A 15,874-nucleotide genomic window follows, 5' to 3' on the forward strand; every position below is an offset into this window, starting at 1 on the left:
TCTACCAAGCAAATGGAAAACAAAAAAAGCAGAGGTAGCAATCCTAGTCTCTGATAAAACAGACTTTAAACCAACAAAGATCAAAAGAGACAAAGAAGGCCATCACATAATGATAAAGGGGTCAATTCAACAAGAAGAGCTAACTAGGCCGGGTGCGGTGGCTCAAGCCTGTAATCCCAGCACTTTGGGAGGCCGAGACGGGTGGATCACGAGGTCAGGAGATCGAGACCATCCTGGCTAACACGGTGAAACCCCGTCTCTACTAAAAAATACAAAAAACTAGCCGAGTGAGGTGGCGGGCACCTGTAGTCCCAGCTACTCAGGAGGCTGAGGCAGGAGAATGGTGTAAACCCGGGAGGTGGAGTTGCAGTGAGCTGAGATCCGGCCACTGCACTTCAGCCTGGGCGACAGAGCGAGATTCCGTCTCAAAAAAAAAAAAAAAAAAAAGAAGAGCTAACTATCCTAAATATATATACGCCCAATACAGGACACCCAGATTCATAAAGCAAGTCCTTAGAGACCTACAAAGAGACTTAGACTTCCAACAATAATAATGAGAGACTTTAACACCACACTGTCAACATTAGAAAGATCAACGAGACAGAAAGTTAAAAAGGATATCCAGGAATTGAACTCAGCTCTGCACCAAGCAGACCTAATAGACATCTACAGAACTCTTCACCCCAAATCAACAGAATATGCATTCTTCTCAGCACCACATCGCACTTATTCCAAAACTGACCACATAGTTGGAAGTAAAGCACTATTCAGCAAATGTAAAAGAACAGAAATTATAACAAACTGTCTCTTAGACCACAGTGCAATCAAACTAGAACTCAGGAGTAAGAAACTCACTCAGAACCACTCAACTACATGGAAACTAAACAACCTGCTCCTGAATGACTACTGGGTACATAATGAAATGAAGGCAGAAATAAAGATGTTCTTTGAAACCAATGATAATAAAGACACAACATACCAGAATCTCTAGGACACATTTAAAGCAGTGTGTAGAGGGAAATTTATAGCACTAAATGCCCACAAGAGAAAGTAGGAAAGATCTAAAATTGACACCCTAACATCACAATGAAAAGAACTAGAGAAGCAAGAGCAAACACACTCAATAGCTAGCAGAAGGCAAGAAATAACTAAGATCAGAGCAGAACTAAAGGAGACAGAGACACGAAAAACCCTTCAAAAAATCAGTGAATCCAGGAGCTAGTTTTTTGAAAAGATCAACAAAATTGATAGACCACTAGCAAGACTAATAAAGAAGAAAAAGAGAGAAGAATCAAATAGATGCAATAAAAAATGATAGAGGGGGTATCACCACCAATTCTACAGAAATACAAATTTTCATCAGAGAATACAATGAAGACCTCTAAACAAATAAACTAGAAAATCTAGAAGAAATGGATAAATTCCTGGACACATACACCATCCCAAGAGTAAACCAGGAAGAAGTTGAATCCCTGAATAGACCAATAACAGGCTCTGAAATTGAGACAATAATTAATAGCTTACCAACCAAAAAAAGTCCAGGACCAGATGGATTCACAGCCAAATTCTACCAGAGGTACAAGGAGGAGCTGGTACCATTCCTTTAAAAACCATTCCAATCAATATAAAAAGAGGGAACCCTCCCTAACTCATTTTATGAGGCCAGCATCATCCTGATACCAAGGTCTGGCAGAGGCACAACAAAAAAAGAGAATTTTAGACCAATATTCCTGATGAACATAGATGCAAAAATCCTCAATAAAATACTGGCAAACCGAATTCAGCAGCACATCAAAGAGCTTATCCATCATGACCAAGTGGGCTTCATCCCTGGGATGCAAGGCTGGTTCAACATACACAAATCAATAAACATAATCCATCATATAAACAGAACCAAAGAAAAAAACCACATGATTATCTCAATGGATGCAGAAAAGGCCTTCGACAAAATTCAACAGTCCTTCATGCTAAAAACTCTCAATAAATTAGGTATTGATTGGATGTATCTCAAAATAATAAGAGCTATTTATGACAAACCCACAGCCAATATCATACTGAATGGGCAAAAACTGGAAGCATTCCCTTTGAAAACTGGCATAAGACAGGGGTGCCCTCTCTCACTACTCCTATTCAACACAGTGTTGGAAATTCTGGCCAAGGCAATCAGGCAGAAAGAAATAAAGGGTATTCAATTAGGAAAAGAGGAAGTCAAATTGTCTCTGTTTGCAAATTACATGATTGTGCATTTAGAAAACCCCATCGTCTCAGCCCCAAATCTCCTTAAGCTCATAAGCAACTTCAGCAAAGACTCAGGATACAAAATCAATGTGCAAAAATCACAAGCATTCCTATACACCAATAACAGACAAACAGAGAGCCAAATCATGAATGAACTCTCATTCACAATGGCTTCAAAGAGAATAGAATCCAACATACAAGGGATGTGAAGGACCTCTTCAAGGAGAACTACAAACCACTGCTCAATGAAATAAAAGAGGACACAAACAAATGGAAGAACATTCCATGTTCATGGATAGGAAGAATCAATATTGTGAAAACGGCCATACTGCCCAAGGTAATTTATAGATTCAATGCCATCCCCAGCAAGCTACCAATGACTTTCATCAAACAATTGGAAAAAACTACTTTAAAATTCATATGGAACGAGAAAAGAACCTGCATTGCCAAGACAATCCTAAGCCAAAAGAACAAAGCTGGAGGCATCATGCTGCCTGACTTCAAACTACACTACAAGTCTACAGTAACCAAAACAGCATGGCACTAGTACCAAATCTGAGATGTAGACCAATGGAACAGAACAGAGCCCTCAGAAATAATACCACACATCTACAACCATCTGATCTTTGATAAACCTGACAAAAACAAGAAATAGGAAAAAGATTCCCTATTTAATAAATGGTGCTGGGAAAACTGGCTAGCCATATGTAGAAAGCTGAAACTGGATCCCTTCCTTACACCTTATACAAAAATTAATTCAAGATGGATTAAAGACTTAAATGTTAGACCTAAAACCGTAAAAACCCTAGAAGAAAACCTAGGCAATACCATTCAGGACATAGGCATGGGCAAGGACTTCATGACTAAAACACCAAAGGCAATGGCAACAAAAGCCAAAATCAACAAATTGGCTCTAATTAAACTAAGGAGCTTCTGCAAAGCAAAAGAAACTACCATCAGAGTGAACAGGCAACCTACAGAATGGGAGAAAATTTTTACAATCTATCCATCTGACAAAGGGCTAATATCCAGAATCTACAAAGAACTCAATCAAATTTACAAGAAAAAAATCAACCCCATCAAAAAGTGGACAAATGATATGAACAGACACTTCTCAAAAGAAGACATTTATGCAGCCAACAGACACATGAAAAAATGCTCATCATCACTGGCCATCAGGGAAATGCAAATCAAAACCACAATGAGATACCATCTCACAACAGTTAGAATGCTGATCATTAAAAAGTCAGGAAACAACAGCTGCTGGAGAGGATGTGGAGAAATAGGAACACTTTCACACCATTGGAGGGACTGTAGATTAGTTCAACCATTGTGGAAGACAGTGTGGAGATTCCTCAAGGATCTAGAACTAGAAATACCATTTGACCCAGCCATCCCATTACTGGGTATATACCCAAAGGATTATAAATCATGCTGCTATAAAGACACATGCAATGCACACGTATGTTTATTGCAGCACTATTCACAATAGCAAAGACTTGGAACCAACCCAAATGTCCATCAATGATAGACTAGATTAAGAAAATGTGGCACATATACACCACGGAATACTATGCAGCCGTAAAAAAGGATGAGTTCATGTCCTTTGTAGGGACATGGATGAAGCTGGAAACCATAATTCTGGGCAACCTATTGCAAGGATAGAAAACGAAACACCACATGTTCTCACTCATAGGTCGGAATTGAACAATGAGAACACTTGGACACAGGGTGGGGAACATCACACACTGGGGCCTGTCGTGGGGTGGGGAGAAGGGGGAGGGATAGCATTAGGAGATATACCTAATGTAAACGATGAGTCAATGGGTGCAACACACCAACATGGCACGTGTCTACATATGTAACAAACCTGCATGTTGTGCATGTGTACCCTAGAACTTAAAGTATAATAAAAAAATAAAAAACAAACAAACAAAAAAACAGTGTAAGAGGATATTGAAAACTCCCCTATCCCTTCCACACAGCAGGCATCTAGCATGTTCCCTCTTAGGGAAGTTCCCATGGGACATGGAGAGATTGGCTTTGTAAATGCTCCTCTTACAGGTACTGAAGTTAGAAATTTCTAGAAGGAAATGAAACCACTCCTAGAAGATCCCCTCAGTTTAGCAGACCAGTTGGACCAAACCCTAGGACCCAGCTTTTACACCTGGGCTAAAATTATTCCATTATAAATACACTGTTCACAGCAGAAGAAAGGGGAATGATTAGGAGAGCAGTCATGACCATCTGGGAGAGGCAGCACCCTCCTGGGCAAGGGGTCTTGCCAGCCAAACAAAAATTTCCAAATGTCAATCCCAAATGGGATAATAATGATCCCAGGGACTGGGCCCAAATGGAGGAACAAATAATTATAAGAGATCAAAGAGTCCACTGCCAGGACATAAAATGTCTCAAAAGCATTCGAGATTCAACAAGAAAAAGAGGAAACTCCCTCTGCATTCTTGCAGAGGCTCAGAGATCAGATGAGAAAATACTTCAGATTAAATCTGGAGGAACCAGCAGAGAAAGGCCTTTTAAAGGTTAACTTTGTAACTAAAAGCTGGCCTTGCAGGCCAGGGAGTGCAGCTGCAGATGTGGGGGTGGCAGGAGCCACAGAGCCAAAGCAGGCAGCAGAGAAAAAGGTGGACAGTGGGAGAGAGCTAGTGTGACTAAACCCCTAATAAGATAAATAATGTCTGTATTATGCAAAAGGAGTCACTGGGGATCCCAGGCTCTGTGTAATGCAATACTTAGGAATTATGGGTGTTTAGGGATTTATACCCTCACTAAACAAGTATGTGCAAGTTTTGTAACTTGTCAAAGGATAAACAAAAAGGTAATGAGAAAACATTGAGAAAAAAATGAGAAGGACAAGGGAGGAAGACCTCCCAAACTAAGACCATTTCAAAGTATCTAAGTAGATATCACAGAAATGCCCTAAGTAGGAAGACTAAAGTATTTACTGGTGATTGTAGATCACCTTCCTGGCTGGGTGGAAGTCTTTCCCTTTCCAACAGCCACCACCAGAAATGTGGTCAAAATAATATTAGAACAATTGTACTTAGATTTGGCATGGTGGAAAATACTGCTTCAGACAATGGGAGCCACTTTACCTCAAGGGTGTTAAGGGGAATTATGGAAGGTTTACAAATTCGATGGGATTATCACACCCTTTGGCATCCCCCTTCCTATGGAAAGGTAGAAAGAATGAATCAAACACCCAAAAAGTGTATCACCAAGCTAATCTTAGAAACTAAAATGCCTTGGACCAAATGTTTTCCAGTAACACTCCTTAGGATTAGGACAGCCCCAAGGAAAGACTTGGGATTGTCTCCCTATTAGTTATTACATGGGCTCCCATATTTGGGCAGAACTACATATCTCCCTACTATAGAAACCAAAGATCAATACTTAAGATATTATATACTGGCCATATCCTCTACCCTGTCATCCCTTAGGTTAAAAGGACTTCTGACTCAAACTCCGCCTGTTGAGTTTGTGGTTTACCACTTCCAGCCTGGTGACTTGGTGCTGATTAAGACTTGGAAAGAAGACAAGCTGCACCCAAGCTGGGAAGGCCCCATCAAGTGCTCCTGAGCACTGAGACGGCTGTGCAAACAGCTGAAGGGGGTGAACTCAGTATACTTGAGTCAAGGGACTGGTAAAAGAGACCCCAGAAGGGAGGGGGAAAAAAACCCAGTGAAAAGTGCATGGGTCACCTGAGGAACCCTTAAAGTCAACTCTGAGAAAAATCTTAAAAGAAAACATGGGCTGGCCCCATTTCTGGAAGTTAATATGGCAGGCATGGGCTACCATACAAGGAGCAGAAGGTCAAAATGGAAACTGGCAGGGGACTCCTCCCTACCCAATCAGGTTGGTAATTAATATAACCCAGATGGTAGCACCCCAAACTATAAGATTTAATGCCTGCCAGGTCTTACCTTGTGGGAATTTGGAAAATTAGAGACAGCTCTCACAGGTGAATAAATATCTTCGCCCTGAGCCAAATGCAGGTTACAGTAGGGCATTGCCCTGCCCCAGCTGGGATGATGTATGGTGTACTACCCAATTTGAGTGTTGGACAGTAAACCTGGGGTGGGTAACTCTGAGCTGGAGACCCTTGAAGAATAAACTACCTCTGACCAAGGGCTCCCCATCAAATAACTGTCAGAATTTAGAATGCAATCCTATACTCATCACCATTGACAATCCAGCTGTTCTAGACCAAGAACCAAAAGTAGCGTCTTATGTGTATAAGTTAGGAGCAGGCATCACAGGGAAAGACCCCCTAGGGTGATTTGCTCTCAAACTAATCAAGAACTCAACCTCCCATTTGCCTGGGAATACTGCAACCCCAGACCCCAATAAACACTTTGGTCCACCAAATAATGACCCTAAAAGGGTAAAAATAATTGAGGTAAAGTATTTAAGGCAAATCATAGAAATTAAGACAGTTTACAGAGATGTGAATGCCTGGGTCGAATGGGTCAAATTTTCAGTACAAGCCCTCAGCAAGAGTAACTATTATGTGTGTGCTGCAGGACGACCTCAGGCACAAGTGGTTCCGTTGCCCCTAGGATGGGATACCAATCCTGAAGGAATGCGTTGTATGTTGGTTCTATACCAGGATAAGGATGCATGGGTAAACGAGACTTGTAGGAGTCTGTCATTACTCTTTCCTGCATTGCGGAGGTCAGATCCCAGAGCAAACCCCTCATTCTCTATAGGGAATATGAACCACTCCTCTTGCTTCTCTAGGCAGGGGGCAGAGTACAGTAAGCCCATGAGAACTCTTGACTTGTACCCAATTCCTAAACATCACTGGTGAGGCAAAGGCAATTACTCAGCTCTCCATATACCCCAGGCTGATGTCTGGTGGTATTGTGGGAAAGGAATCTCCATAACTTGTTACTGTCCAGTTGGACCAGGACTTTGCTTTAGTCCAATTGGCCATTCTCTTCACCCTGGCATTCCACAAGATACCTGAAAATACACATGGCCACCAAAACTGGAGAATTTTGACAAATTCTTTTGACTCCAATATATATGTTGAGTCAACAGGAGTCCCTAGGGAGGGGCCTAATGAATTTAAGGCCCAAAGTCAGCATTCTTCTGGTGGTCAACTACTTTTTTTGGGGGAGGGATGGAGTCTCGCTTGTCACCCCGGCTGGAGTGCAGTGGCATGTTCTTGACTCACTGCAACCTCCTCTGCCTCCCAGGTTCAAGCCATTCTCCTGCCTCAGCCTCCCAAGTAGCTGGGATTACAGGTGCATGCAACCACACCCAGCTAATTTTTGTATTTTTAGTAGAGATGGGGTTTTGCTGTGTTGGCCAGGCTGGTCTAAAGCTCTTGACCTCAAGTGACCTGTCTGTCTCAGCCTCCCAAAGTGTTGAGATTACAGGCGTGAGCCAACACACCTGGCCCAACTATTAATAAGAATGTGGATTGGATTAACTACATCTATTATAATCAACAGAGATTTATCAATTATACTTGGGACACCCTCAAAAGGGTGGCTAGCCAGTTAGATGTCACCAGCCAAATGGCCTGGGAAAACAGGCTTGTGTTAGACATGATACTAGCGGAAAAAGGGGGCATATATGTTATGCTAGGTGGGAAATGTTGTACTTTCATTCCCAACAATACTGCCCCAGATGGGACCATTACAGAAGCTTTACAAGGACTGAAAACTCTAGCCAACAAACTGGCAGAAAATGCTGGAATTGACGACCCACTTGTGGGTTGGCTAGGAGTTGGTTTGGAAAGGCATGGTAGCTTCAATCCTTACATCTCTCACAATTGTCGCAGGAATCTTAACCACAGTGAGATGTTGTATTATCCCTTGTATGAGGTGACTAGCACAGAGATTAATTGAAGCAGCTATTAATAAACAAATGCCCATGAATTACTAGGAAAATAATCTGCTACTATTAGAAACCAAATTAAACTCATTCTCATATAAGGAAAAAAGTAAGAGAGAAATTCGAGGACCGAAAGGCTTCATATGAAAATGAGACCAAAGGAAGTAAATAGAAAAGAGGAGGGAGTTTGTAAGAAAACATTTTAAATGGTCCATTTTCAAGGCGTGATAAATCTAAGTACTGGCAGCCAGCCTACAAATGTAACAAACCTCATGGCTCATGCACCTAGAAGGTCACAATAAGTGAACAGAATGTAGAGGAGGGGTCACCCTATAAAACGGAAGAAAGTTTCGTTATTGAGAATTTGAAACTTAAGTGGGGAACTGGACCCAGGGTATAACCTTATAAGAGGGATAATGAAACTTAGGCGATATCCAGGATGATTGTAACACCATAGTACTTGACTGATGAGGAACTGGGGGAGGGACTTGATTGCTAGGAGATAAATTACCTATTGTAACTGCCCTGGGTGTGCCTGCCTACCAGACACCTGATCTTGCAAGACCGCCATTAAAAGTCTCGCTTCCGCTGTTCTTCGTGTCTCCAAGTACATTCTTCGGGTTTGGACGGGTGAATGTGTGTTTCTCACAATCAAATCAAATTGTCTTATTTTACAGGTCAGGGAACTGACTATGGCCTAGAGAAATGAGACAGCCTGTCTAAAATCACATGGAAACTAGGAACAGAGAAGGATCCAGACCTAGACTGCTCTATGCTGTCTATCAGGATGTTTTGACCTTGCCACGACTGACATTTGGGCTGATTTATTGTGGGCAGCAGTCCTGTGCTTTGTAGGATGCTGCATCCTTGACTTTTTCTCACCAAATGCCAGTAGCAATCTCCCTCCCTTAGTTGTGGTAACCAAAAATGTCTTCAGGCATTGCTATGCATCCTCTGGAGGGCGAAACCATCCATCTCCAGTGGAAAATCATTGCTATGTAAGATCTTTCTTTAAGGCCGAGTGCAGTGGCTCACGCCTGTAATCCTAGCACTTTGGGAGGCCAACGCGGGCAGATTGCTTGAGCTCAGGAGTTTGAGACCAACCTGGGCAACATGGTGAAACTCCATCTCTACTAAGACACCAAAAAAAAAAAAAAAAACAAAACAAAACAGAAAAAAGAAAATTAGCCGGGCATGATCCCAGCTACTTGGGAGGCTAAGGTGGGAGGATCCCTAGAACACTGGAGGCAGAGGTTGCAGTGAGCTGAGATTGCTCCAGCCCAGAAAATGGAGTGAGACTCTGTCTAAATAGAAAAAAAAAAAAAAAAAAAAGATACTCCTTTGGGCCCATCGAACAGCATGAAACTGGAGCTCAGCTCCTTCCTTGTAGTTTGGGAGAGAAATTGCTTTTGGGTGCGAAGTGGATAATGTCTTTCCTCCTCACTCAACCCTCCGGCACCGTGAGAGAGCTCTGCTGGGGCCCGGGATTTCAGCAAGGAGAGAGGAGCTCCCAAAGAGTAGTAGGGAATGTGTCAGAGGGAAGATAGCATGAACACCAGATCCTTTGAAAGATGCATTTCATTTTCCCCATTTTGCAGAGAGGCATAGAAGTTCAGAAGGTTGAACACACCCATAGAGCTGCATGTGATTTCCCTTCCACACACCATAAGAAGCCCCACAGAATACCCAGGCTTACTGTCTCTCAACTCCACGCCCATGAGCAATAATGTCAGAGGGCTTCTCTTATGCCCTCTCTGTCAATGGCAAGAGTAGTGTGAGTATACAGTTACGTTCTGGAAAGGTAGATCTGGTCCCTGCTCTGGCCCTCACTTCCTGTGAGTCCGGGAGGTCTTCACTTTCCCCTTGGGGGTCTTCGTCCTCACGTTGGACTGCACCAGGGATGAGCATCTTCCCGGTGTACACTCCGCCTTCCCACACCCGCAACCTTGAGAATGGTGTTTACAGGGCATATTTATTTTAATGCAAAATGACAGTTTTATTGAGCCCAATGAAGGACAATGTATATTTTTAGAATCCAGATTAACCTCTTTTATTCACAGGAAGTATGCTAATGCAAATGACTTTTTAGCCACTAAAATGTTAATAACTGTTAATGTTTTGTTTTTTGAGACAGGGTCTCGCTCTGTTGCCCAGGCTAGAGTGTACTGGTGTGATCATAGCCCACTGCAGCCTCAGACTCCTGGGCTTGAGAAATCCTCCCGCCTTAGCCTCCTGCATATCTGGGACTCCACGTATATGCCATTACACCTGGTTAATTTTTTTTTTTTTTTTTTTTTTTGTGTAGAGACAGTGTCTCTCTATGTTGCCTGGGTTGGTGTTGAACTCCTGGCCTCAAGCAATCCTTCCACCTTGGCCTCTTAAAGTGCTAGGATTACAGGCATGAGCTACTGTGCCCAGCCTTTTCTCATATGTAAGGAAAGTGACGGTCAGGGAGCTTAGGCCACAGGATATATGATTAGTAAGTGGCAAAATCAGAACGCTAAGCATGCGTCTTTGGTTTCCAATTCCAGCTCTGTCTCTTAGATCACACTGCTTCTCAAGATCCAGCGGCAGCTACTGCAAGAGTGAGAGGCGGACTGGGTCCAGGGTTGGATGTGTACAGGGCCCTCAGGTTGTACAATCTCTCTGGTTGCTAGGAGTCTCTGATAATTAGAGCCCCCAGGTTGCTAGGCAACCCAAGTTTCTAAGAGTTCCAGTTTATTATAGGTCTTGGGTTGTTAAAAGCCCCAGGTTATTCAGATTTTCAATTTATTAAAAGCTTCATGTTTCTCAAAGGCCCCAAATTATTAGAGACATCAGTTTCTAGGGGCCCTAGGCTCTTACGGATCTAGGCTCTTGAAGTTGTTAGGTTGTTAGCCCAACCTGGTTGCTAGGAATTTCAGGGTTTTAGAGGCTCTGGATTTCTAGAGGCCTTTAGCTTTTGAAGGTGTCAGTCTACTCAAAACCTCACTTTTTCGCCCTGTAGCTTTTCACGGGTTCCAAGTTGCTGTGGACACAGACTCAGAGTTTTAGATTTTCGCAGAGTTGTGGGTCAGCCCAGCAGTTTTCTTCCACCCATTCAGCCTCTATGTGATCAGATCCCATAAGTGCAGCTGTATGTTTCTCTCAGGTGTTTCATCATTGCTGAGCTTGTTCAGCACCCACAGCAGCACTGTCCTAATTCACTCTACTCATGGCCCTAAGCACTTAGGCACTGGTGGAAAGGTCTTCAGAGCAGAAACTTGTTATCATTCTAAAACAACCACTTTTTTTTTCCTTTTCTTCTTTTTCTTTTTTCTTTTTAAACATCAACTCAAACCAGATTAAAACAGCCACATATTGAAGCACACTTGGGTTATGTTTCTGTTGTAATCATTCACTTCTAACCAATTTTAAATAATATTAAATTAGACTTTGACTGCCCCTTACTTCCAATTATTTTATTAGATTAGTCAGAACAGTAAAACTAGCTTTTATGTGTTTTTTCTTTCTTTTTTTTTTTTTGAGACAGAGTCTCGCTCTGTCGCCCAGGCTGGAGTGCAGTGGCCAGATCTCAGCTCACTGCAAGCTCCGCCTCCCAGGTTCACGCCATTCTCCTGCCTCAGCCTCCCGAGTAGCCGGGACTACAGGCGCCCGCCATCTTGCCTGGCTAGTTTTTTTTTTTTTTTTTTTTTTTTTTGTATTTTTTTTAGTAGAGATGGGGTTTCACTGGGTTAGCCAGGATGGTCTCCATCTCCTGACCTCGTGATCCGCCCGTCTCAGCCTCCCAAAGTGCTGGGATTACAGGCTTGAGCCACCGCGCCCGGCCGTGTGTTTTTTCTTTCTAAGAAACTTTTTCTTTTCCTTTTTTTTTTTTTGACAGAGTCTCGCTCCATCGCCCATGCTGGAGTGCAGTGGTGGGATCTCTGCTCACTGCAATCTCTGCCTCCTGGGTTCAAGTGATTACTCCCACCTTGACCTCCCAAGTAGCTGGGACTATAGGTGTGCAGCACCACGCATGGCTAATTTTTATATTTTTAGTAGAGATGGGGTTTCACCATGTTAGCCAGGCTGGTCTCAAACTCCTGACCTCAAGTGATCTGCCCGTCCCAGCCTCCCAAAGTGCTGGGATTAATAGGCATGAGCCACTCTGCCCGGCCTCATGTGTAGATTTGTATACCCACCACTCCAATCCAAATACAGAACTATGCCATTACCAGGAAGCTCTCCCTCGTACTACCCCTTTACAGTTACATTCATCTTCTTCTATCCCCAACCTGTGCATTTTTAAATGTATTTGCTTAACATCTCTTCAGTGCCTTCTGTGTGCCTTACCCATTAATAAGTCAAGGAAATACAGAGATAAATATAACGTACTCCTAGCTCTGGAAGAGCTCACAGACAGGATCGTAGTCACGTACATTATAAATTATAGTGTAATGTGGTAATTCTATGATAGGAATAAACTCAAGGTGTAGCAGCAAGAAAATAGGTGAGAGGGGAGGGTGTTCAAGAGGCAGAGAGCATTGAATTAGCTCCTTCTGCAAAAGTTGTGACTCCGGGTTGATTTTGAAGGATGAGACAAAGTTATCTGTTGCCAAATGAGGAAGAACTTTTAGACAGATATGTCTTGGGAAGAGCTGGTTGTTTGGAACTGCCAGGGCCCAGGGGTTGGGAGGTGAGGCTTCCAGGTGAAGAGGGCAGACCGTGGAGGTCCATCTGGGCTTCTGACCAAGTGGGCTGGCCCAGTTCTGCAAGTGACAGAGCCCCACTGAAAGGTATAGAAATGGGGAATGGTGCATTCAGCCCTGTCATTTAGAAAGAGTCCTGTGATGTAGAGAGGCCAGTTAAGAAATGACTGCAGTCCCAGGTAAGATACAAAGAAGGCATCAACCAGAGTGGTGGGAACAGGTATGGAAGAACCAGCTCTGAACTCAGAAGGAGATTGGGATGGGAATGAGGAGTATCAAAGGGATGAACAAGCACTTTTTCCAAGACTGAATTTTTTTAAGGTGATATCAGTTTCCTTGAGAGAAAATCCCTAGGATGTAAGTCCAAGAAGATGAATGCAAGAAGAGTAATTCCCTGCTTATTCAGAGATCTTGCTAATACAGTGAAAGCCAAGATAGCACAAACTTGTATGAGGAAAAGGCCTCTGATCAGTTAAAACAAGCTCATGCTGTTTTAACTTCGCAACACCCTTTAGGTCCTCACTCAGAGGCTTTTATGACAATTCAAGTGTAGTTCTCAAAAGCATAGTTTCTTTGTTTCCTCACCCCCAAAATAATAATATAAGCAATCTTTTATTGAGTGTCTACTTGGTATCAGGTACTGTGTGAAATGTTTTGCATGTTATCTCATGAATCCCCTCCACACCTTCCTGGGATGGCAGTTCTCTTCATTTTACAGGGAGGATACTGAGGGTCAACAAAGTTAATTAATGCACCAAGCTCACAGAACTGGTAGGTTCTATAAAATCAGGCCTCCCCCCAGGTCTGCTGCTCTCACAGCCCACTGCCCCAGACTATAGAAGCCACAACTCACAAGAGGGACAGGAAGAATGTCAGCCTATAGTGGCACCAGGTCCAGGAAGGAAATTCACATGAATTGAGGATCTTGGCAACTTTAAGTAACTTCTATCAGCTTCACATGAGTGGTATATAAGTGGGGCTTCTCCAGAGAAACAGAATAGGATATCTGTCTGTCTATCTATTCATCTATCTAACCAATAATTTTCTACCAACTTCACATGAGTAGTATATAAGTTAGAGTTCTCCAGAGAAGCAGAACCAATAGGATATCTATCTATCCATGTATCTATCTATGTATCCATTTTCATGCTACTATGAAGAAATACCTGAGACTGGGTAATTATAAAGAGAAAGAGGTTTAATGGACTCACAGTTCCAGATGGCTGGGGAAGCCTCACAATCATAATGGAAGGCGAAAGAGGAGCAAACTCTTGTCTTACATGGCAGCAGGCAAGAGAGCGTGTGCAGGGGAACTGCCCTTTATAAAACCATCAAATCTCGTGAGACTTATTCACCATCATGAGAATAGCACAGGAAAAACCTGCCCCCGTGATTCAATTACCTCCCACTTGGTCTTTCCCATGACATGTGGGGATTATGGGAGCTAGAATTCAAGATGAGATTTGGGTAGGGACACAGCCAAACCATATCATTCAGCCCCTGGCCCCACCCAAATCTCATGTCCTCACATTCAAAGCCAATCATGACTTCCCAACAGTCCCCCAAAGTCTTAACTCATTCAGCATTAACTCAAAAGTTCACAGTCCAAAGTCTAATCCGAGACAAGGCAAGTCCCTTTTGCCTATGAGCCTGTACAATCAAAAGCAAGTTAGTTACTTCCTACATACAATGGGGGTACAGACTGGGTAAAGACACCCATTCCAAATGGGAAAAATTGGCCAAAATATAGGGGCTACAGTCCCCATGCAAGTCCAAAATCCAGTTGGGAAGTCAAACCTTAAAACTCTAAAACGGTTTCCTTTGACTCCCTGTCTCCTATCCAGGACAGGCTGATGCAAGAGGTGAGTTCCCATGGTCTTGGGCAGCTCTGCCCCAGTGGCTTTGGAGGGCAGCCCCACACTCCTGGTTGCTTTCACAGGCTAGCGTTGAGTGTCTGCAACTTTTCCAGGTGCATGTTGCAAGCTGTTGGTGGATTTACCATTCTGGGGTCTGGAGGACAGTGACCCTCTTCTCATAGTTTCAACAGGCATAGTTCCAACAGTGGGGACTCTGTATGGGGGCTCTAACCCCATATTTCCTTTCTGCAATGCCCTAGCAGAGGTTCTCCATGAGGACTCTGCTCCTGAAGCAAACCTCTGCCTGGACATCCAGGCATTTCCATACATCCTCTGAAATCTAGGTGGAGGTTCCCAAACCTTAATTCTTGTCCTCTGTGCAACTGCAGGACTGACACCATGTGGAAGCTGCCAAGGCTTGAGGCTTGTACCTACTGAAGCCATGGCCTGAGCTGTACTTTGGCCCCTTTTAGCCACAGCAGGAGTTGTTGTGATGCAGGGTACCAGGTTTCGAGGCTGCACACAGCAGGAGGGCCCTGGCCCAGAAAACCATTTTTTCCTCCTAGGCCTTCTGGCCTGTGATGGAAGGGGCTGCTGTGTAGGTCTCTGATATGCCCTGGAGACATTTTCCCCATTGTCTTGGTGATTCACATTTGGCTCCTCATTACTTATGCAAATTTCTGTAGCTGGCTTGAATTTCTCCCCAGAAAATAGGGTTTTCTTTTCTATTGCATCGTAAGGCTACAAATTTTCCCAACTTTTATGCTCTGCTTCCTTTTGAATGCTTTGCTGCTTAGAATTTTTTTCTGCCAGATACCCAAAATCATCTCTCTCAAGTTCAAAGTTCCACAGATCTCTAGGGTGGTGGCAAAATGCTGCCAGCCTCTTTGCAAAAACATAGCAAAAGTCAACTTTATTCCAGTTCCCAACAAGTTCTTCATCTCCATCTGACACCACCTCAGCATAGACTTCATTTATTGTCCATATCACTATCCGCATTTTGGTCAAAACCATTCAACAAGTCTCTAGGAAGCTCCAAACTTTCCCACATCTTCCTGTCTTTTTCTGAGCCCTCCAAACTGTTTCAACCTCTGCCTGTTAACCAGTTCCAAAGTTGCTTCTACATTTTTGAGTATCTTTATAGTTGTACCCTACTCTAGCAGTACCAATTTACTGTATTAGTGCCTTTTCTTTTCTTTTCTCTTTCTTTCTTTCTTTCTTTCTTTCTTTCTTTCTTTCTTTCTTTCT

General features: G+C 43.1%; 1 protein-coding gene across 1 annotated transcript in view; it reads left to right on the plus strand.

The window, feature by feature from the left end:
* Positions 1-4,785: 4,785 nt before the first annotated feature.
* Positions 4,786-15,874, plus strand: part of SPACA3 (sperm acrosome associated 3) — a 26,518-nt gene continuing 15,429 nt past the window's right edge. The window contains exons 1-2 of the mRNA XM_023182894.1: positions 4,786-4,903; positions 10,235-10,352. The gene's annotated coding sequence lies outside the window, so the exon portion shown is untranslated. The remainder of the gene's footprint in view (positions 4,904-10,234; positions 10,353-15,874) is intronic.

Source organism: Piliocolobus tephrosceles, chromosome 16 (genome assembly GCF_002776525.5).
Source record: "Piliocolobus tephrosceles isolate RC106 chromosome 16, ASM277652v3, whole genome shotgun sequence".
In the NCBI taxonomy this organism is placed as follows: Eukaryota; Metazoa; Chordata; class Mammalia; order Primates; family Cercopithecidae; genus Piliocolobus; species Piliocolobus tephrosceles.